Genomic DNA, 22,449 nt, shown 5'->3' with positions numbered 1-22,449 from the left:
ATAATTGCTATTTCTCTGTAGAAGCCAAGGGCAATTTGGCAGTACCTCAAGATCCGGACTCACAGATCAGTATGGGCTGTTTTTGTCACTGTTTGTGAGCCTGTTTAATGGTCTGCTGGGCCAGTTTTTACTGTTGGTTTCCCTGATATTTGAAGCAGCTGCTCTGTGTTTCACTGTGCAGGCTGCAATCCGCCTGCCCTTTTAAGGGGCATTAGAGAGCCCCTTGCAGGTGGGTACAATGATGACTGCACCCACCTGCATGGGGATTTCTAGGGGGGTCCCTTTCCCTCCTCCAATGGGATGCTATGATAAGGTGCCCTCCTGGCAGCTTCTTTCCCTCTGCAGCCTTGTCTATAATATGGCTTGGCCACAGAGGCAAAGGGATGCCCTCATTTACATGGGAGCACACCCCATGCAAATGAGTGAACACTCTCTGTAATACCAAAATTCCCCGGAGGCCCGCAAGCAGGCGCACTTGTCCATTGCGCCCCCGGGGCACTTTCCATAATACTGACAATGGTTCGCTAATGTGAGCCACTTTTCACTAGGTTGGCTGGGCCTGAAATCTGTCTCAGTCTGACCCTGACGGATTTTGTTTCAATGGTTGAAAACAAAAATCTGGACCCCAAAAATGAGTTCTACCAGGACCACTAGACTTTTTTTCCACTATCATCCATTGACCTTGAGCAAGAGAAAACCAGAAAATGGATAACAGGAGGAAGAAATATGGAAAATATTTACAAGGAGATGAATGGATGAAAAAATGCTAGAGTGACATACAGAGATGGGATGTGCAGGGTAGTGCAATAAAGATCCAGGAATTGGGATCACGACAAGGAACCTTAGTATCTGGCGATTCCAACAAGATTTGCACTGGCAGAGGGCTCCTACGAACACCATAGAACACTTACTTTTCTATTGTTTTAAAAAACTAAGCACTGAAGAGATGTACAAATAAATCAGTATAAAGCTTCAGGTCAATTCTGCATTGTTTTCCAAAAGTTCGGGGCCTTTGGTTTTATATTACTTAGGATGATATCTAACCAGATGTAAACTAAACAAGTGACTCAATAACTAAAAATAAAGTGTTGATTGCAAAGTCATGGCTTTTTCTTAGCATCACATTGGTTAATTGTAGCAGCTGTTATTTACAGCACGTAAAAACAGAAACAACGGTTACATAAAACCCAGCGACTGGATCAGGTCATTCTGATTCAGAAACTGAGCTCAAAGTCTTGCAGAATTTGTAGGACTGTGCGATTTTTATGCTTGCAAAATCTACTAAATTAAGAAATGTATGCAGCGTCAAAATTGTACACAACACTATTCCGCAGGAGACAGATTTGAGCAGAAAATATCTCGAAACATCAGAAACTGTTTTAAGAGAGATATTTTATCCTAAAACGTGTCTCTTTGCTGGTATTTGCGATGATTTTTGAACGTCAGATATGCATTTGAGTTTAATTTTTATGTTAGACACAGCAAAATAATGTTTACTAAATGTCTGAACATTTCTTGCTACCATATTTCGTATTTTCATGGGGGCACATCACTCATCCGTCACAGAAAGTCTTCTCCCCATAATCATGATAGAATTTTGATTGAGTTTCGATCTCTGCATGGTTTGCAAAAATATTTACGTTGCAAGTTCTGAACTGCAACGGTAGAAGGGTGCGAAAATAGTTTAATGGGGGATAGTCAATGTGTAATGCCAAAAGAATAGAATATTTCCTTGGAGATCTAACATTAATCGACGCGACTGAAGGTGGAACGTAAATATGACAAAATATCAGAAAAACTGCTAAGAATTTGAATGACAAATGTATGGAGTTTAACTAGATAACCAACCAAGATGTGTGTTCTCAATTTTACCTTCCTTCAAAAGTTCGTGCTTTGTTGTTTTCGGAAAGCTGCACTCTTTTCTCAAATTGTAAAGCAGCAAACAACCAGGATCACATTAGTTAGCTGTTTTAAGAAAGACTTGTTGAGCACATGGGGGAAATACATTGCAGATTTTTTTTTTCATCGTAGACCAGTCCCATAGATACTTCCCTAGTTCCCTTGTGGGCCCAAAAAAGTGACGAAAAAACATTTTTCTTTCTGAGTGAGATCACAACACTCTAGAACAGGAATGTTTAATTCTTTCTGAGATCTAACAAACAGAACCCGCAAATTCTGAATATTGAAAAAAATATTTGCATTTTTGTAAACTGAAACGAATTTGAATTTTTGAACACTAGTAAGAGAAAATCAGAATGTGCTACATATGTGCCTTTAAACCTGTATCAGCATCAGGAAATATGAATGAACTCGTGGCTTTGACAAACCGTATTTTTGACAAACAGTCTGCGAAAGGAAAAACAGGCAATTCAAATCCCATTGAAGAATGTCAAGTGCGCCTGGTTTAACTTAGAAGATTGGCACAAGATGTATATAAGGAGATGAGTCGTGAGAATTCAGTAAGGCTACACCTTATCTTGACTATGTTGAGGCTTATGTTTGGAGGTGTTATATAATTGATAGTCCATGCATTTGAAAACACCTGCATCGAACAACTTATATTTTAGGTTGGCTGTATAAATTCTGCCTTTTGTCCTTTTAGGACAAAGTATTGCAATAAAATATTCTCAGGTGTGCAAAACATAAACGCAAGTCTTATCATTAAAGTTAGGAATTCTTTGAAGAGCCAAAGTATAGTGAGCCCACCATCTCCCACCAAATTAAGAGGCTCATTTAGAGCCTGGTGGGATTCCACTTCACTAGGGTTGCAAAGCCCCCCGGCATGCTAGCCCCTGGGAGCCTGCTAGCAATATACCAAGTGCCCAGTCGCTTTGGTTAGACATATTCAAAGTGTTGCTACTAACAAGGCTGGAGCACATATAGTGAGAATTCCATGCCAAGCTGTTCCTTGTTTCTTTCCATTTTTGTTTGCTGAAACAATACCCCAAATTGGGCGTCTCTTTATTCGAAGCCCAAAAATCCAGGGGCCTCATTTATGAAAAGTGACGCATCGCTGCGTGAAAACAGCGATGCGTCACTTTTCACTGCGCACTCCTTGCGACACCAATGATGCGTCATATTTAATTTATGACGCATCATGTCGCAAGGAGTTACAGATACGTCAGTATTTCTGACGCATCTGTAAGCGCAAAAGTGACGCATTGCTGGAGTGTGTCACAAAAGTGACGCAACTCCAGCAATGCGTCCTTTCACATGGGGAAAGCCCCATGTGAAAGGGCTTGCGTCAGTCTTACGCCTGCTGTGAGGCAGGCGCAAGATTTTGACGCAACAGCATCCTAAAAGTGACGCAGTGAAATCTCATAGATTTCACTGCGTCACTATTACGAGGCTTTTTGCGGGGGAACGCCCCCTTTGCATACATTATACCTGGCGCAGGTATAATGTGGCGCAGGGTTTTAAAAAGTGACGCATCTACCTAGATGCGTCACTTTTTAAATATGGCGCAACAAGGCGCATATTTTACGCCGCTGGTGCGTCACAAAAAGTGACGCACCGGCGGCGCAAAACTGACGCAAGGCCTCATAAATAAGGGCCCTGGACTATGACACATTAGGAGTTTTAATGTTCATAACAGCCATGTGAGCAGCAAGAAATGTACAGGAAGACCTGCACTAAATAGACTCGGCCTTCTTATGACTTGGGTGTGGTGTCCCAGTGGTGGACCACCACCAATGAGTTTCCAACAGTGGAGTCATATGGATTTGGGGGTCTGGACCTAAGAATTCGCCTCACCTTTAAAAGAGGTGGGGGAGCCACAACATTGTCAGAGCCGGATATCTGCCGTTTATAGCTCATATCTGTATGCATCAAGCTTCATGTAACTCCTGAAGTTATTTGTATATTCTTTTCTTAGCTTTTGATTATGTAGTGTGCAGTAGATTGTTTAAAGAGTTGAAGAAACAGTCCCCCCAAAGTGCCGCTCAAGTCATGTTAACATTTCAAAAGTATTACAATCAATGCACTGAAACGTTATGGTACAATCCTAATAGCTATAAATAAATTAAAGACATTTCTTAAAGCTGGAAGATTATTTGTGCTTTGTTATTTACTTACAGTAAGCATTTAATAGAGAAAAAGGCCAGTACAGCTGCAACGAAGTCCAAGACAGCAATCCCAACTAATAATGGACACGCGTAGGAAGGTGGAGTATTATGCAGTGATGCTGGTCAGGCTTCATTACGCAGTACTCTCACAATACCCCAAAGATGGTCCTCGATTCACAATAACAAATCCTTAGCTCAGTCCAAGTAGAGTCCCAAAAGATCCATCAGGCTTTTACAGTACCAACATGGATGATAAGTAATTAACTCAACTCCAAAGAAATCCGACACCAATTTATAAAAATAAAGCAGATTTGTATTTAAATTTAGACACCAAAACAAAGTCAATCGGATTAGATTAATGGGAGCAGGTTTTACCGCTTACACAGTGCTGCAGAGGGAAAGAAGTGCAAAAAGTCAACAACAAAGTCACTATTAGTGTCGGGTGAATGTTTTGCAGTTTTTCCTCGAGATGCAGTGTCGAATAAAGGTGGCAGTTGCCGGACTGGCCACCAACAAACATTGACAGTGGTAAGGTCAGTGGAAAGTTATTTTGACATCTGTAGGTCAGGGGGAAAATGGTAGCCGCCTGCAACTTGTTGGAGGTCAAGACTACGTTTTCCATAATGCACTGGACCATCTAATTTTGAGTAATCCCTCAGAGTTCCAGATGGCCGCAGATTCTTTGGTTCTGGTTCGTTGTTTTTTCCTGGGGTGTGCAGGGGACTAGTGCCACTAGTCAAAGGGAGTCTTGAAGTGTCTTTGGCTCTCAAAGGGGTCCCTCATTCTTGGGAAACAGGTATTTGGTCTGAGATGAGTTATAGTCATGCAGTTCTAAGAAGGTTGCTGTGGGTGCACGGTGTCACGCCTCTGGTTTGTGCAGCTTCTGTTGTTGCAGACTCGGGTCTCTTCTGTGTCCTTTGTTGTAAGTGGTGCAGCGCAAGTTGTCCAGTCTTTATATGTCACAAAACATGACAGACAGTGTTCACCAGCAGCCTTGGTCAGCTAGGTCATTTGTCAATGCTCCGTAACATGGCCGAATTGAAGGGCAATATTTGATTAGCAATGTACTGAGGTTTTTTAACTGGAAGGCCCAACAGTATAGCTCAAAGTCTGGTAAAGCAAGTCCACTTTCTATCTTTTTTTTGCATAGCTTTTTCCATGTGATTCTAGGATTCTTGCTGGCCCAGATAAAACTTGTCAAATCACCTTGTAGTTTCTTGAACCACATACAGGCACATGCATCAAGCGATTTGGGACTCGCAAACGGTGCGAATCGCAAAATTCGGCCGTTTGCGATTCCCAAATCACTATTTGGGATGCATCAACTTAAAAGTGAATAAATCGCTATTTTAGCGATTTTTTTCAAGTGCGATTACTTTTAAGGAATCGCAAATTTGCGATTCCTCAAAAGCAATGCATGAACCTTAAAAAAATTGCGATTTCGCAATTAGAGAGAAAAAATTACCATGAGGTTGGACCTCATGGTAATTTTGCGAAATGTTAGAAAAATGCTATTTTTAGCATTTTTTTAACTTTCATGTTGTGCACACACATGCCCTTAGGGCATGTGTGTACACAACATATGTGCATTGTTTGATTTCAGGGGTGCAACAGGGTGTCCTTTGGACACCCCTGCACCCTTGAAATCGCAATCTCAATTTGCGATTAGCTAATTGCGATTCGCAAATTGAGATTGTCTTCCCATTCATTCCTATGGGCCTCTAGGCCCATAGGAATGAATGGGAAGGGATTCCTTAATTGCGATTCGCAAAATGCTAATCGCAATTAAGGAATTCTAAGAAATCGCAATTTATTTAGCGATTTCTTGATGCATAGGCATTTGCAATTCCTTAATTGCGATTCCTTAAAAATCGCAATTAAGGAATCGCAAATGCCGAGTTTGATGCATGTACCTGTTTGTCTCGAAATGCAATGGTAGGGCATTACAAATGAAGGTAAACTTTGGGAGGATCATCCTCTTTCACAAGTTTACCCTACCAATAATCGATAAAGGTAGGGAAGACCACATTTGCAAAAGCCTTTTGGTTTCTTTCATAAGCTTCAAAAGGTATATCTGGGCAATTTATGCCAGACTTTTGACTACCTGAACTCCTAAATATCTTATCTCAATTTTCACCTTTTGTTCCTGGGTGGCACCAAGTTGTACATTTCAGGCCAGTATCTCAGTTTGTTCTTTGTTGACTTAGTATCCTGCTACCTTACTGAAATCTTTTAATATGTGTATTATGATTGGGAATGATTCTATGGGATTTTGTATATATATCATTAAATCATCAGCATATAGAGCCACTTTCTTAGCCCAGTCTTGATTTTGAAAAGGCTGAAACCTCAGGTCTCCCCTAATCCTCCTAGCTATGGTTTTGATATATAGATTAAACAGAAGAGGGGCAAGGGGACAACCTTGCTGCATGCCTCTCCCTATCCTAAATTGTTGAGTAGGGGACCATTAATTACAATCCTTGCTGAGGGACATGTGTATATGTTTTTTATGGCATTCTGAAATTTACCCCTAACCCATTGTGACCCATCACAGCATACAGAAAGGGCCAACTGACCCTATCAAATACCTTGGCAGCATCAACAGTCAAAACAGCTAATTCGAGATTTCTATCTGTGACCAAATCTGTGACACACACCAAGTCATGCGTAACATCATTTAACTGTCTGTCTTTCAAAAACACTTCTTGAGAGGTCCCGATTAGGTCTCCTATCACTTTATCTAATTGTTTAGCCTGTATACTTGTGAATAGTTTATAATTATTGTTTAATAAGGATATCGGCCTGTAAGACACGCATTTTTGGGGATTTGTGTTAGGTTTCAGAAAGAGAGTATTTGTGACTTCATTCCAGGAGTCCGGGACCGCCTCTTCCTGTATATATACTGAGTTGAACAATGAGGTTAATGAGGGGATGATTTAATCGGCCAAGACCTTTTAACCTTCGCAATGGATTCCATCTGGCCCTGGTGCTTTCCCATTTTTAGGTTTCTTAATGCTAGGGATACCTCTTCAGATGTTATTGGGCTGTTAAGTAGAGATTCCTTATCCTGCATGAGTTTAGGTAGAGGGTCAACTAGGAGCCAGGTGGATAACTGCTTCTCAGACAATAATGTCTCTTCCTTATCCAAATTTTGAAAAAAAGCAGTGAAGGCACTCCCAATATCTTGATCATCATAGCAGCTTTCATCTGACCCCTCCAAAACTAGTTCTCTTACTGTATTCCATACTAATTCCCTTCTGGTCTTCAGTGTCAATACTTTTCCACATCCCTCACCATACTTGTAATGCGCAAGCTTACTGGCGAGTCATTTTTTCTTCACTATGCCTTCTAGATGCTCCACCAATTCTTTTTTCCTTTATCAATTTGTTCTACTATCTCATTTATTGCTTCAGGGTCATCTGCGTCATAGAGATCTGATTCTTTTTCATTTTTAATTGATAACTTTATTTCGGCCACCAGGACCATAAAAGCACATAATAAAAGACATATACATAATGCAATTTAAAATAAATAGATATGTTAAAAACTAACAAACTACATTGATTTTAGTGATATTAATAAATTAGACATCTTATAAAAACATACCAAGGTAAAAACTTATTAAACCATGTAAGGTAGTTATCATGAGAATTCAACAATTGTCAAAATAACAATTTCAAGAACTTCATCAAGTAATCATTGGGTAAGGGAGTTATGTTGCTTCAGCCACATTGCATTTAAGAAGCGGGACACTGCAAAGACTGTTGGGGGGTTTGTGTCAGATTTTAAGACTCTCAGAGCCATGGAACAATCCCTGAATCCGAGATTCCTGCAGATTGGTTTAACCCAACATCTTCGTGCTGCCTGAGATTTAGGACAGAAAAAGAGTACATGAGTTTCGTTTTCTAGATGGTAATTACATGATGGGCACTCCGTGGATTCGTTAATAACCCATTTGCTAGAAAAAGAATTCATTGGCAAACTGCCCATCCGGAACTGCATGTACAATTTCCTAGATATTGCCGGGAAGATCATATCCAGAAACTGCTCCATTTTGTACTCTACTTTTACCTCTTGGAACTGAGAAGTCAACTTGCCAAGTCTAGTACTCCTGTGCAAAAGGGTAAGATTAAATTGCCTAAATTGGTGCACAAGGTTAGCCTTTGTTATTGTTGCGCAAGCTACTTCTGGTGTTTCCCACATCTCTTGCAGGCCAATCCTAGTGGTATAATTCTTGATGTGATTTAACCTTGGAATCGTTTTATCTCTGATATCTGCCCAGACGTTGCTAAACTCATTCTTGTAGGCAGATAATTCAGGAGAAATCCACAGTCTTCTCCAGAATATCAGTGGTCTTAGTGCTACCTCCTCCTCAATGGGGAGGAGCCCTAGATCCAGTCTAAGGGTATTAGGGGTGTACTGGCAGGCAACCCCAACAGGCTCCTCATAAATGTATTTTCAATATCTGTGAGGTTGGTAAGCTTGCTGTGACCCCATAACTCAGCTCCATACATTGATGCTGCTCTAACCTGCACTTTATAAATTTCTAAGGGAGGTGCAACAGGCTTGGAGGCCGAGAGTCTATACATTTTGGTTAGCCCTCCTATTTTTTTTCCCATTTTGAGAGCCGCCTTTGACAGCTGGGTACCCCAATTCAGATGTTCTTCGAGCGTAATTTCCAGAAACTCAAAGGTTTTCACCCTCTCTAGCCCTTTTGATGCTCATGACGAGCTCAGCTCATCATGAGGCACACTGGAGCTGTGCTTATGACGAGCTGACAAGGCCATTTATATAAATCCTGAAAAGGGTAGGGGCCAGAACGCACCCCTGGCGTACCCCCTTTCCTACCGGAAACCGTTTCGAAAGCTCTCCTTATCTCCCACACCTGACCTGAGCATAAGTTTCTGTGTGTAGGCTGATTAGGACATCCAAAAAGTAAGGGGGTTGACCTAGTTCTGCGAGAACTGCCCACAGTTTTCCCCTAGGCACTAGATCGAATGCAGACTTCAGGTCCACAAAAATGATGTTGAGGCTGCCACCCTCTACACTCACTGCTCTCCAATACAGGACCTCGAGTCTGAATAACTGATCAGTGGTTGACGTGCCTGCCCTGAAGCCAGCCTGGAGAGGACTCAAGATCTTATTTTCCTCCATCCAGGCTTGCACCCTATCTAGGATAATTCAACCCATCAGCTTCTGCGTGTTATCTATTAGACTGATGGGCCTGTAATATGATGGTAGGAGAGGGCAGCCTTTTTTATAAATGGTACTATTTGTGCCCCCACCAACTTTAAGGTGAGTCCATTCCCCTCAGAATAGAATTGTAGAGCACACAGAGATAAGGGGGCCATATTTCAGGTTGGGACCTAAACAGATCCCCGGGAAGTCTGTCCAATCCGGGTGCCTTATTTGGCACTAGTTTGTTAATAGCAGATAGAACCTCTAGAAGAGTGATTTCCTGTTCCCCCTCCGATAGATACTCATGGGTCGGAGAGGAGACAAAAAATGCTGATGCATCTACACTTGAACAAGCGTACAAAGATCCAAAGTGTTCTTCCCATATAATTGGGGCTATATTAGATTCAGTTGCCACTTTGAGCTCTTGCCCACCACCACTCACTATGGCCCAGAATGATTTCAAATCTCTATTCGGGAGCGTAACTCTCAATTCCTCCCATTTGTTAGCATCCCAATCTTTCCTAGCAATTCAAATGGCCCGCTTATATAGATGTCTGTGTTTCTTAATACCTGTCTTATCCTTCGCTTTAATCGCTTCCAATAAATCTTTCTTGATACTTTGGCAAGACGAGTTATACCAAGGTTGTGACTGGAGGAGTTTTGCCTTTGTGCTAACTTTTGGGTAAAACATATCCTGAAGACTAGCAGTCAGCCGGCTATGGATTTCTAGCAGACTGGTCGCCTGGCCAGCTTGCGGGCCCATTTACACCACCTCTGCCATTTCCTTAAGATAAGGCACGGCCCGCTGATAAATACCTGCCAATTTGTCTGGGCAATCCTAAATATAAGGCCATTTTACCCTCCTCCTATTGTTTTGTAGCAGGAGTGGCTCGTGTGCTAGTGGAAGTGGTTAAAGATTGTTCACCAGGCCCCAACTTCCTGGCTTGAGTGACATATCTAGAGCATTATGGTCACTGTCGCTCCTTCTAACAATCTGAAAATCTAAAATCCTATCCCAAGAGCGACACTCAACCATAATATAATTTATTTTTGAACCATGACCTTCTCTATTAAATGTATTTTGCCCTGGACTATTTGATTTAAACCTTCCGTTACAGGCCCTCAGTGAAAAGGACAGTATCAAGGAGTTTATTTGGAGGACCAACAGAGTCCACGCTCTTACAGGGGGAATGCATGGTTCCATAATGTTCCAAAGTTGGTTCTCACTATCCTCATCAATCTCATTACTCTGATTATCTAAGGGTTCAAACTGGGAGTTAAAGTCCCCCCTACTGTTAAAATGGTCTCAGGGTCTAGAGTTGGCAGGTAATTACTAAGATTTTCTACAGTTATAGATTCTGACCCATTCTGAGTCAGCCTTGAGTAGACATTGATTAAGGCGAATCTTTTTCCGGTTTTCAATGTTAAGAGAACACATTAGATGTACATTGAGTTTGTGGACAAGTGCTCTGCTGTTGCACCGAGGTGCGTACCTATCCAAATGCTAAGGGCTCCCAAAGGTCTACCACTGATCTTTTTTGTAGCCATTATGTCAAATATAGCATAACCAGTTTGTTTGTTGCTTTCGAGAGCCCATGTTTCCTGTAGTAGACAAATATCATGTGTGCCTATAAACGTATCCCAGGCAGGGCATAATAATTTGTTTTTGATCCCTGCAAGGTTCCATGAAAGGATAAGGATACTCCCTTGTTTCACTCGTGATCCATCCTCATGGACTTCCTTCACTTCTAAGTCTAATGTCACTGAGGTCCCCTCATCTAATTGGGATGTTTCACTTAGTCTCCCCTCCTCCACATTCAGATGAGTGGTACCTATTTCAACTTGCTGATTTGTCGACATCACCTCAGCTGGATTTATTTAATCGTTCCTCCCAATACTCATACTGTTACCGCTCCTGTTTCTATAAGTCACCTCCTTAGTCTCACTACTGTGCATCCCATGCTGTGACGATCAGCTCCTCCTTGAAAAGGGTTTGCAACAACAGTATCCCTTCTCGCAGGAACAACTGATGTTATCACACTACGCCTCAACCGTCAGTCTACAAGATCCAAAGTGCTGAAACGGTTATAGTGATAAAACGTGGCCAAGTCTGTCGTACAATTCTGGAGCCCAGACCACATGTCGCTCTCTGCCTGCACATAGCGATCAAAGTTGGCCCTTGTCTCCCACATTTCCCTTCTAGATGCTCTATCTGGATTAGCAGCAATAGGAACGGCCGGATAGAAATGGGTCAAGCGTAGGGATTGAATCTGTGTCGTTGAACTACCCATTGGCCTGTTACAAATGTGGACTACAGCCCTTCTGTCCCTAAAATTAATCACCACGCTATCGCCCTGTATCTGTTTCGCCCATGTGCCTACCCAAGCCTCACGCCGCGCGAAAAGGATCTAACCAGAGACTTGGTTTGGAAGCGGCCTTTTTTGTCTTAACCAATAAATGCATTTGTTTTTAAGGTCTCTATAGTTTCTCTTTTCCCTTCCTTCAATTCAGGGACCCCTGCTAATACCACCACATATGGTGTGGACTCTGGGGGAAGTTCGAGGCGAGAAAGGGCATTTAGATCAGTGGCGGGTTTGCTCTGTTTGTTGACTTTTTAATCTCCTCCCCGCCTGTTTCCTTGCCCTGCTCAGCCTTAATGTCACTTTCCCCAGTGTTTGACAGATCATTTCTTCTTAAACGATAGTCATTTTAAGGGTTGTGCAATTGGTATTGCTAGAGCAACATTGCAGACTTCTGTTGTTACGGGGTTAGGTACCCCAGTAACCGGTATAGGGGGCGTTACAGACCCTTCATTGGTTACTGCCCCACAATCAGCCCGCATTCCACGCCCAGCAATCACGGTAGAAAAGAGTGTCTCTAAATGGGTCAACCTAGCTTCTATAGAGTTCAGTCTGTCATAAATAGGTAGACAGGTCTCAGTAAAAACAAGCTCCAGTTTGACCCAAAAGTCTTCTCCTTGGTCAAATTTGGCTGTCTTTCCAGTATCTATATTTGTCGTAGATCGGTGCCCAGCCATCTGAGAAGACTCCAGAGTAAGTACAGAGATTTGGTGCCGATTTGATCCTCATGCACTTGAGTTTTGGCCTTCTTATTAGAGTTATTCTTGTTCAAGGCCCCGCCTCGCTGTCTTTTAACTGCAGGATCAGCTGCCGTGTTTGTGTCCCCGGGTTTGGCTCTGTTGGTGGACCGCGATCTAAGTCTCGGTCTCACTATTTCCTGGCTTTCATGGGCGGTTGCATCAAGAGGCAAACCAGTCACAGCAGTGTTCGCGATTTCTAATACACTTGGCGTAATGGTTGAAGCCATTTGTGGGTGCAGAACCTCTCCTTCGGAGGTGGGAGTTAAAGCTACAATCTCAACCAATTGTGTAGTTACTGGTGACAAAGCTTGAGCAATCTCACCCAGTGATGACCGTTTGTGAGAAAGTAGTCCTGTGGAGAGTCTTTTCTCTATGAGCTCAATCTCATGGGGCAGCAATCTAGAAGCTCTTATCAGGAATTGATCTAAGGTGCCCACAATAGTTGTTCCACCAGTGAGGGATTTTCTTCCCTTTCCTTGGTTGCTGGTGTTCATAGCAGCCTTGCGTTAGTACTGTGTTAACAGGTTAGAAAATGTAGGCTTACAAGAATGAACTAATAGTCACTGACCTTTAGTGAGGTGTTGCACGCAGAGCCAAAGGGGGTGGCCCTTCCCGTCCCTGAACGTTCTCGGATGGGCTCAGACGGGCCCACCCTTGGCCCGGGCTTCGCCCAGCACCCGCCCGCGCGCGCGTCCCGCAGGGCCGGAAGTAAAAGCTGGCTAAAATAGCCACCAGTAGCAAGGGGGTGTAGCCGCCGCCTGCTGCGTCCTTCCGCAGCCTCCTGTTGGATCAATGGGCTTCTGCGAACTCGCGCTGCGTCTCCCGCGAAGCGGGAGAAGCAAGGTCTGTTTTTTAAATCCCCCAGTAGCAAGGGGGTGTGGCCACCGCCTGCTGCGTCCTCCCGCAGCCTCCTTATGGGTCAATGGGCTTCTGCAAACTCGCGCTGCCTCCCCCGCGAAGCGGGAGGCGCGAGGTCCGTTTTTTAAATCCCCCTGTAGCAAGGGGGTGTAGCCGCCGCCTGCAGCGTCCTCCCGCAGCCTCCTGATGGGTCAATGTGCTTCTGAAAACTTGCGCTGTGTCTCCCTCGAAGCGGGAGACGTGAGGTCCATTTTTTAAATCCCCCGGTAGCAAGGGGGTGTGGCCGCCGCCTGCCGCGACCTCCCGCAGCCTCCTGATGGGTCAATGGGCTTCTGCAAACTCGCAGTCTGCCCTTTTGTGCAGCTTGGTTAAACACGGCTAGGCAATTTTGTAGATTAAACTGCGTAAACAGTTCAGAGAAGAGAATCAGCACTTGGGAAATCCTTGTACTTCACAATTCAAATCCTACTCAGCAATAGACTTTAAGTGGTCCAAGGATTAGGACACTCTAATACACAGGGAGGTGAGTGGGGCAACCTCACTGCCTCGAAGCAAAGGTTGAACATAGGTGTAGTAGGGACAGGAAAACATCCTACAGGATTAAGGCACATGCTTCAATTCCAGCCCCTGAATGCACCATAAGAAACACATTTCACTGGATTGTCGCATATGAGGACTATAAAAAAATAAAAAATAAAAATAAAGTGTTCACGGGGATGTGACGTGAAGGTGCAGTTTACACATGTTTCTTACTTAATTCAGTGATTCATGAGAAAAGCTAAACTCAACATCATCAGGAGAGAGTATTTGTTGTAGAATTGGAGAATTTACTCTGGAGAATATGTTTAACCATGCTGATTAAGATGTTTTAATAAAGTATGGACAATATGGGAACCATCGTTGTTTGAATCTAATGTGCTTTCACTGATAAAGAAACCTGACTTTCCTACTAAACATTTGATACAATGTCTGTGTAACCTCTAGTAACCACATTATTCATTCTCAACCATCCTTACATGTGTAAAAGACTACTGCAAGCTTACTGATAATAAAAATGCAATGTATGCAATAATGCTCCATGTACGTACTTTAAAACATAGTTCCCAGTCATATTTGCCGTTGATTCATTTGAATTGTTTACAGCATGGTTTATGCAATATGAACTAAAATGTATTAATTAACTTATGTTTGTTTATGTTAATTTGTGCACATGTATATTAAATATGCACCATACAGTTTAATGGTTAACTTAACATTATAGTTTAGGCCTGTATTTCTACATGCTGCATTTCCTAAATATCTGTTTCCCTACTTCCGCAAATTCGACATTTCTTGCAGGTATTCACATACATTGTTAGTTTAAAGTAGATACATTTCTGTACTAGAGATATACATTGCTTCAGAAACAGACCTTAAGAATGAGTACATGGGAAACTTACAGGTGAATGAAATGACTGTTCTTTTAGGGCCTGAGTGTGAGATGGAGATATTGTTCCCATGTCTAGTGTGGGATTTTGCCTGGATGTTGCATTCTGTAACGTGGAGAATGAAACAAAGACAATGGATATTTGTCGATGACGTGACCAAAGGGGTGTCATCTAAGAACTCTAGGACTAAGATATACCACACATTTCCTGGCAGACTGGAGAGATGGCTCTGGACTTTCCTTGAGGACTTTTGTGCAGACTTGTTTGCTGAACTCCTTTCTGCAGACTCTAAGCAGAACCTTCCTTGGACTCCTTGCTTACCCTTTCATGATTCCCAACTGCCTCTTGAATGGACTTTGATGAGTTTAAACTTCTATGTTTCTTTTGACTCCTGCCCTAAGTGTGGTTTAGACTGACACTTATTACTGACCTACCGAAAACTCTTGACCGAGCTTCTGAGATGCTAATGCTTGTTCTACTTATAGTCACATGCCTTGTACCTATTTCTTACATTGAACTCTTTGATTTCTGAAACCTTAATATATTTGAACTATTCCTGTGATTTAGGCTGTGCTTGGAAGACTAGATTACTAATGTATAGAAAAGCCCAACTGAGATTGTTTTCTGAGCATCAGATTTTAATGTTATTGTTCGCCATTGCAACTACAGATTTGCTTTGCTCTTTAATTCTGGTCTGCATCAATTTCCTTGGAAGGCGAGGCTTACCCAATGTAATTTTGTATTTTTATAATCTTTATAGTATGGTCTTAAGAGTGATCTATTTGAACCTGATTACTAATTTGTAATACACATTCTTAAACTTGACAACAGATACCTGATCCTCATTGCATAGCCAAATGGGTTGCACTGTTAAATATTGAGTAGATTTGACATGGAATGCTAACTCTCTGTCCCCTTAGTGCAAAAGATCTAATGGAGGACCAATATAGAAAGTAAGTAAGAAATGAGATACAAAGTTGTGGACCCAGAAGCGATGGATCACAAGTCAGATCGAAGCTCAGGCTTGGATGTCGGGTGTATCCCTTAAATCTTAGATCTAGGGGTGTGGGTGCAAGTGGCCAATGGGCTACTAACCCCAGGGACTAATCCACCCCTGATGTGACCACATTTGGGGGTGGGTGCCACCTTTTCCACCCAGAACTGTTGATTTGGCCACTTTTATCAATGGCAGAAGCCTTCCTTAGTTGCACAGATTAAGTATCCTAACTTAGAGTTGTGCCTCCAGAACACCTGGGTGAAAATGTGCCTGGGGGCGAGGGGAAGGCGGTTTCCTTCGTTGGGAAGCAGCCTGTTTGCATATCACCTGCAGTGAAGGCTTTAAAGCTTACTGCCTTGATGTGCCGCTCACTAGCCATACTGTCAAGGAGGAAAGTGTGACCTTGTTCCCACCCAAGGCCATTGTTTCTGCCTCCTGGGAATGCAGAAGATACATCCAGCAGGCTGCCGACGATGTAACTCAGGGATTTATACCCTCACAAATTCACGTATTGAGAAAAAAAAGCCGGATTTTGGTTTTGAAAGGAGCACAAATTATGAAGAAATTGTAAAGAACAAACTATAAACTGTAATAGCCTTGAAAAAGCCCCGGCGCGAATCGCCACAGGGGGCGAAACACGTGTCGGCTGTTCATGTTTTTATCTAAATTAATAAAGAGCAATTTTTCTACACAATATGGACTCTTGACTTTGACTACATGAGTAAGGATTCAGCCTAAGGATATCAAGAACTTTTGCTAAACACACTCATTACCCCCTTCAAAACTTTATTGTTCAAAAACTCAAGAGGTCCAGAGTTTTTTTGGGTGTGTTTTCTTTACAAAAAGTACGTGAAAACTGATATGGACTTGGATTCTCCTGTGGACCACTCTCTCTTCCTAGAAACCCTGCCTCCTGGGCCCTGGAGGCCTTCTTTAGAGGTAACTGGGAGATATTAAAGATAGTGCACTGACTTTGTTGCACATGGTGAGGGCAAAGGCGAGTTTGAGCAGCTTGCACTGCTCCTGCAGTCTGTAAAGGCAGTTTATCTGTGGTTTATTTATTTATTTTTTATGTGGAGCTTATTAAGCGCTCGAATGCCGAGGCGTCTTGGCGCTGATGAGTGTAGGCAAAAGCAGGGTCTGAGCTAGATCTACTCGGGAGTAAACAGCTGGGTTTTCAAGGATTTCCTAAAAGATAAATGGTTGGGTTGTAGTCTCAGTGCTGCTGGCAGCTTATTCCACAGTTTTGCTGCACAGCTGGACAGGGATCGGCCACCCCATCTGGCCCTTCGGAACTTGGGGGCCTAGATCAGGCCAAGACTGGCTGATCGTAGGTTTCGAGAAGGAATATAGGGCCTGAACATTTCCTGACAATCATCTGAGCCCCCCGTATTGTGCCTTGTGCACCAGGCAGAGTGCCTTAAATTCTATTCTTTGCCTCATGGGTAGCCAATGTAGTGCTCTTATTCCATGTGACGTAGGGTGACCCCTAGGGAGCTTTAGAATGAATCGTGCCGCCGCCAAAAACATTTCATTGCAATATTCCAATTTGGAGAAACAAAAGGGCCACCATTACAGTCTTTTATAGTTTGGGGGGATGAAAGGGAAGATTTTGCTAAGGGTCTTTAGCAGGAAAAAACTGGCAGACATTAAACTGTTGACCTGTGCCGACATGTTAAGTTTATCATCGAAAATAATTCAGAGACACCTTTAGCCCTTTAAGTTCAGGGCCATACCAAGGTGTCACCGCCCAATGCCTCTTAGCTGTTCCGTATGTTCAGGGGCAACGCATTCAGGATCCACTCATTGAACTGGGAGGACGCAACCTCATTGTCGTCACTCAGGGGGGCACAAATAATGCTTCAGGCACTGGTGACCCCTTGAAATCTATAAGTAAAATTGATCAAGATCATGGACTGCACTTGTTTGTCTGCTTCGTCAATTTCCTAATCGTTATACTTATTTTTCACATCTACTATTTATTTATTGGAAAAACTCCAGTGTTGGATAGACAAGCTGTTATCTTTCCACAAAATTATGACTCTGAACTACTCTGTTACCAGCATGTAGAGACCGATTTATGGCCTCCTGATTACTAGCTCCTAGAGATGGTGGCAAACAAACTTTTTCAAACACACCACTGCAATATTCTTGCATCTATCAGTCCCTGGCATAGTGTGGAAACAGCATGTTAAACTTGGCATCTTTTGGCGTGTTTCCCCAGACTTTTTTGCTTTCTGACCTCCCAGTTTTGACTCTGTTTTTGTGCTGGTGTAATGATTCTGCGCACTTTCCTCACTGCTGATCAGTGGTAAAGTGCAAGTGCTCCTGTTGTAAAATGTGCTATGGATTGGTATTTCCATGATTGGCTTATTCAATTCATGTGTCAGTCCCTAGTAAAGTACACCGTGAGTGCCAAGGCCTATAAATCAAATCCTGTTGGTGGGATGCGGCACTGGATTGTGCAACCCATGCAGACAGCCCGTAAAGAGTAACTCTGGCCTGCCATTGCAGAGCCAGTGTGCAGCCTGGGGCTGCCATGTCGACTTGGCAAATGCACACACTTGCAAGTAACTAAACCTTTTCTACATGTGAGTCGCCCCTAAGGTAGGCCCAAGGTACCTCCATGGGCAGGGTGCATTGTATGTGAAAGGTAGGACATGCCCTGGTGTGTATGGCATATCCTTATAGTGAATTACAGCCTACTTCGTTTTTTACTATTGCAAGGCTACCTGTTCCCCGTAGGCCAGGATGGGCATTTTGATTATAAAATCCTGTAATCCTAACTGACCCAGGGAACATGGTTAAAAGTCGAGTTTTGTATGCCTGAACTCAGAATGATAAAATACATCTTTTAGTGAAGTTGGTTTTAACATTCGGTGTTTGAAAATACCACTTTTAGAAAGTAGGTATTTTCTGACCTAACCATCCAGCCTGCCTCTACTAACCTATGTATTGTCTGTCTGGTTTGTGAGTGACAGGGTCTGGGGGAGACTCCAGGAGACAGGGTGAGTCAGCACAGGGCTGAATAGACACATCTACACATAGAGCCACCAGAGCCTGCTTCCCCAGTGTCAGTTCTCTATTTCTAAAAGGGATATGTGTGAATTTGTAACCCCAATTGGTGAAGGACTATACAAGTCCCTAGGATATGATACCAGTGGTTCCCAGTGCAGGGGTGGTAAAGGGGTCCCCGGGGCTTGCAGCACTTTTTGTGCCACCCTGGGTAACCAAAATAAACTACTGACAGCAGGACTGCCATTGCACACTGCAAGATCTTTGTAAGCTTTGTAAGTCACAGCACTTCCCTGATATATGCCAGTCACCCCTAAATATGGCATTGTAAGTTCAAGGAGGCAGGTTGCATTACATCAAAGGTGTGGGCATGTATTGGCAAGCTTATATGAGCCTATAGTGCCCTTTAACATTAAAGGACACTATATATAGGATAACATGGGCTGATAACTGGGCAAAACCAATATTGGCAGCTCCATTATGTTGACGCCTAAACCTGTAGTTTTTGGTATCAAACAACATGCCTTCTTACCTCTGAAAAGCATTTTGTGTCACTGGCGCTGAGGCATGCACCCTGGTTGCTTCCTTATAGGTTGCCCACCTGGTTGCCCCAGCTTCTCTGTGTGTTGGCAGGCTTCCTGTGCTTTCTGCCACCAAGACAGTATTCTCACCTCCTGCCAGGCCGTGTGATGACTCCCAGAGTCGGGAACAAAGTGATGGGCAGGAACAAGGTCACATCTCCTCCCTCCCTGGCAGGCCAGGGAAGTGGCACATTATGGGTGGGGAGCTTCAAAGGCTGCCCTGCCTCTGATGTGCATCAGGGCTGACTCCCAGTGGAGGAAACAGCCCTCCCCCTGCATCAGGCACATTTGCACCCGGGCAGGTGAGAACATAGATAGCCAAGGATCTGTACACCTCCAAGGTGAGCAGCCCAGTTTGTACACTGGAAGAAGGGTTCTACCATTTTTTGAAGTGGCAGAATAGTGTGTTCTGGGTAGAAAACGATGACCCACATCTCTGGATGTGGTCAGCCCACTGGCTACTTGGTCCACTAAATAAAGGATTTAAGGGTCACTCCTGACACTATAACCTTAGTTCTAAACAACCAGCATCAAAGAGGACAGATGAAGAGACCCTTGTCGCTACAACAGGAATTGCACAAAGCAAAAGTGAGATACCCTACACCTTCCGCAACATTAGTGGACCTGCCTGATCAGGACTCGTACTAGGCTATCTCTCGGCTTTTCCATACAGAGTGACCCCTGTGGAAGTCTGAAGCTCCCTCAGGCTCTCCTGACCTAGGGGCACTAGTCCCCTGCAAACTGCAGGTAAAACAACACTCTGGATCAGAAAAATTACTGGTCATCATGCCCTCTGAGGGCTCTCCCAAATCCGAATGGTCTAGTGCATTGTGGGAACTGTAGTCCTGCCGTCCACAAAGTTACAGGTAGCTACCGAGTTCCCCTGATCCATCGGATATCAAAGTAACATTCTGCTGCACTTACCACTGCCAAGGCTTGTTGGTCACAAGTCCAGCAACCGGCCCCCTCACTCAACACTGTACCAAGAGGAAACTCCATCCAACCTTCGTCCAATGTCAGCAACCACTCCATTGTCGTGTTTTAACACCTTTTTCCCTCACAGCACCTTTTCAGCGGTAAAAGCACCTCTACCTCAGCTCCCATTCAGTACCAGGGACAGACAGGACAGCTCTGCATGCACCTGGGCTCCACAGGCCAGGTAAAATTTAACTGACTGTCGCAGCTTGATCCTGGGACCCACGTCACCTTTACCCTGCAAGGGTAGCACGCAGCTCGACCTGCAAGAGACCAATTGTCACTAGTGTTTTTTTTTCCATTGACAACAATAACATTTCACTGTATAATTTTGCACTGATTTTATTTTGCTCCAAAAATCTATAACTCTGGTTATATGTCTGCTTTTCAGTTCATTTTGGTGTCTAAATTAAGATGAAAAAAATACCCACTATTTTTATAAATTTGTGTTGGATTTCTCTTGAGTCATGCCAGTTACTTATCATCCATGTTGGCACTCTGAAATGCTTAAAATATGTTCCTCTAGTAAACCCAGACTGCTCTTTGTCACTCTACCAGGAATGAGGTAGTGATTTATTAGTGTGAATCCAAGGACCATCTTTGGCGTTTGTGACAGTATTGCATTGTGAAGACTAACCAGCATCACCAAATAATCCTCACCTTTCTTCAGGGCTTCCTTTGAAGATTTGGTTGGGAAAGATCTTGACAGTAATGCCAACAAGGGGTGCACCTGATGCCACCAGAGCAGAGGTGACTAATGACATACAGACGATGCCATTTTGAAATGTCCCAACAGGCTGTGTAGGAGGGTTGGGACAGGGGCAGAGATGTGTTGTTTCACCCCACGATAGGCCAGAGGTGTCTCGCTTCTGGAGCCTACCACACCCACTTATCTTGCAAATGGGTACAGCTTTCTCTAAGATGTGATTTTCTGATGGACACTGGGACTAGAGGCGGCCGCTATGGACAACTGCAAGGAGGAACCCTCTGATATCCTTCTGAACTCTGAATGTAGTTGCCACAGGACCAGTGGGGCTCTCCACAGGATCAGGGAAGCTGGTTGTCTTATACCCCATGAGGATTAGCTGGGGGAAGACTGGGCTTCTGCACCAAGGAAGAAAGATGCACCAAAGGAGAAAGAAGAGGAAGGCTGGTGCAGGGAGCCATGGAACCAGCTCCCTGTAAATCTCACCACCGTGGAAGCCAGGATGTCTGAGGAAAGTGCTCCAGGTGGCAAGGGCTCTCCACCAGGAGCAAAATGAGCCCTAGAACAAGAAAAACTACCCAATGGAGTCTGAGATACATGGAGAGGAAAGATTTAACCTTTGATCCCTCCAGTGATGTTTAAAGCGCCTGGAGTGCCATCATCCAAGCACTTCAAACCCCCCGAGGTGGCCAGGGCCTGTGGTCTCCTTTAGGAGTACTTTTGAGCCCTGGGAGTTGGCGTCAATGGGGCCTCCTCCCCAGAGCTCCAAAGGCACGGGGATCTCAACATCCAGGCTAGGCTTTTATCATTGGGGTCCGGGAAACCCAATTCCATGTACCTGTCAATAGAAGAAGGCAGGGAGTGTTGTAAGCCCCCCCGCGCAAGTAAAGTCAGGGGCCCGATACCCTCAACTCCAGACCTCATAGAATAAGTTTCCAGGGAGACCCGCTGCGCCCCTGTGTCATGGTGGACCTACCCTGCTCCCCGTGCCCATTTATGGGGTAGCGAGCAGCCTCTATGGAGTTCAGCACCCTTGCTGCAAGAGTGGCAAGGAAGAGAGAAGCTGCAGGCTTGTGCGAACAGCAAGAGAAATGCTGTCAGTCTGGCCGGCCAGCTGGCATGGTAGGTAGGTCTCTCTGGGCAGTCTCCAACCAACAATGACCAGTGGGGTGGCCGGAAGGATAGGGCACCCCAAGGAAAAGAACAAAACCAAAAAAAAAAGCACAAAAAGGAAATACCGAGAGGCAGGAGGCTGCATGACAAGCATATGCAGATGTTCATCAAAAATGCATTAGCTTTCAAGAAAGCACCCCATAATGGTCTGATGGTTGAAGTCTGCAAAACCTTTTTTTGATGCATGTGGAGGCCCGAGGATGGTGGGACCACCACCAGTCCGTAAAGGAGAGTGCGGGAAAGTGTCAGAAGAACTTCAGCTTCCTTCCAGACACCTCAAGAATTTACTAAAAAAATGACCCTAAATTTGTAGAGTTTCCAAGAGAAGGACCCAGCTGGGATTTCATGGTTCAGTTCAAGCACTACCAGGGCTGG

Source organism: Lissotriton vulgaris, chromosome 12 (genome assembly GCF_964263255.1).
Source record: "Lissotriton vulgaris chromosome 12, aLisVul1.2, whole genome shotgun sequence".
NCBI lineage: Eukaryota > Metazoa > Chordata > Amphibia > Caudata > Salamandridae > Lissotriton > Lissotriton vulgaris.
The sequence above is the reverse complement of the archived record's forward strand: the minus strand, read 5'-3'. Positions refer to the sequence as shown.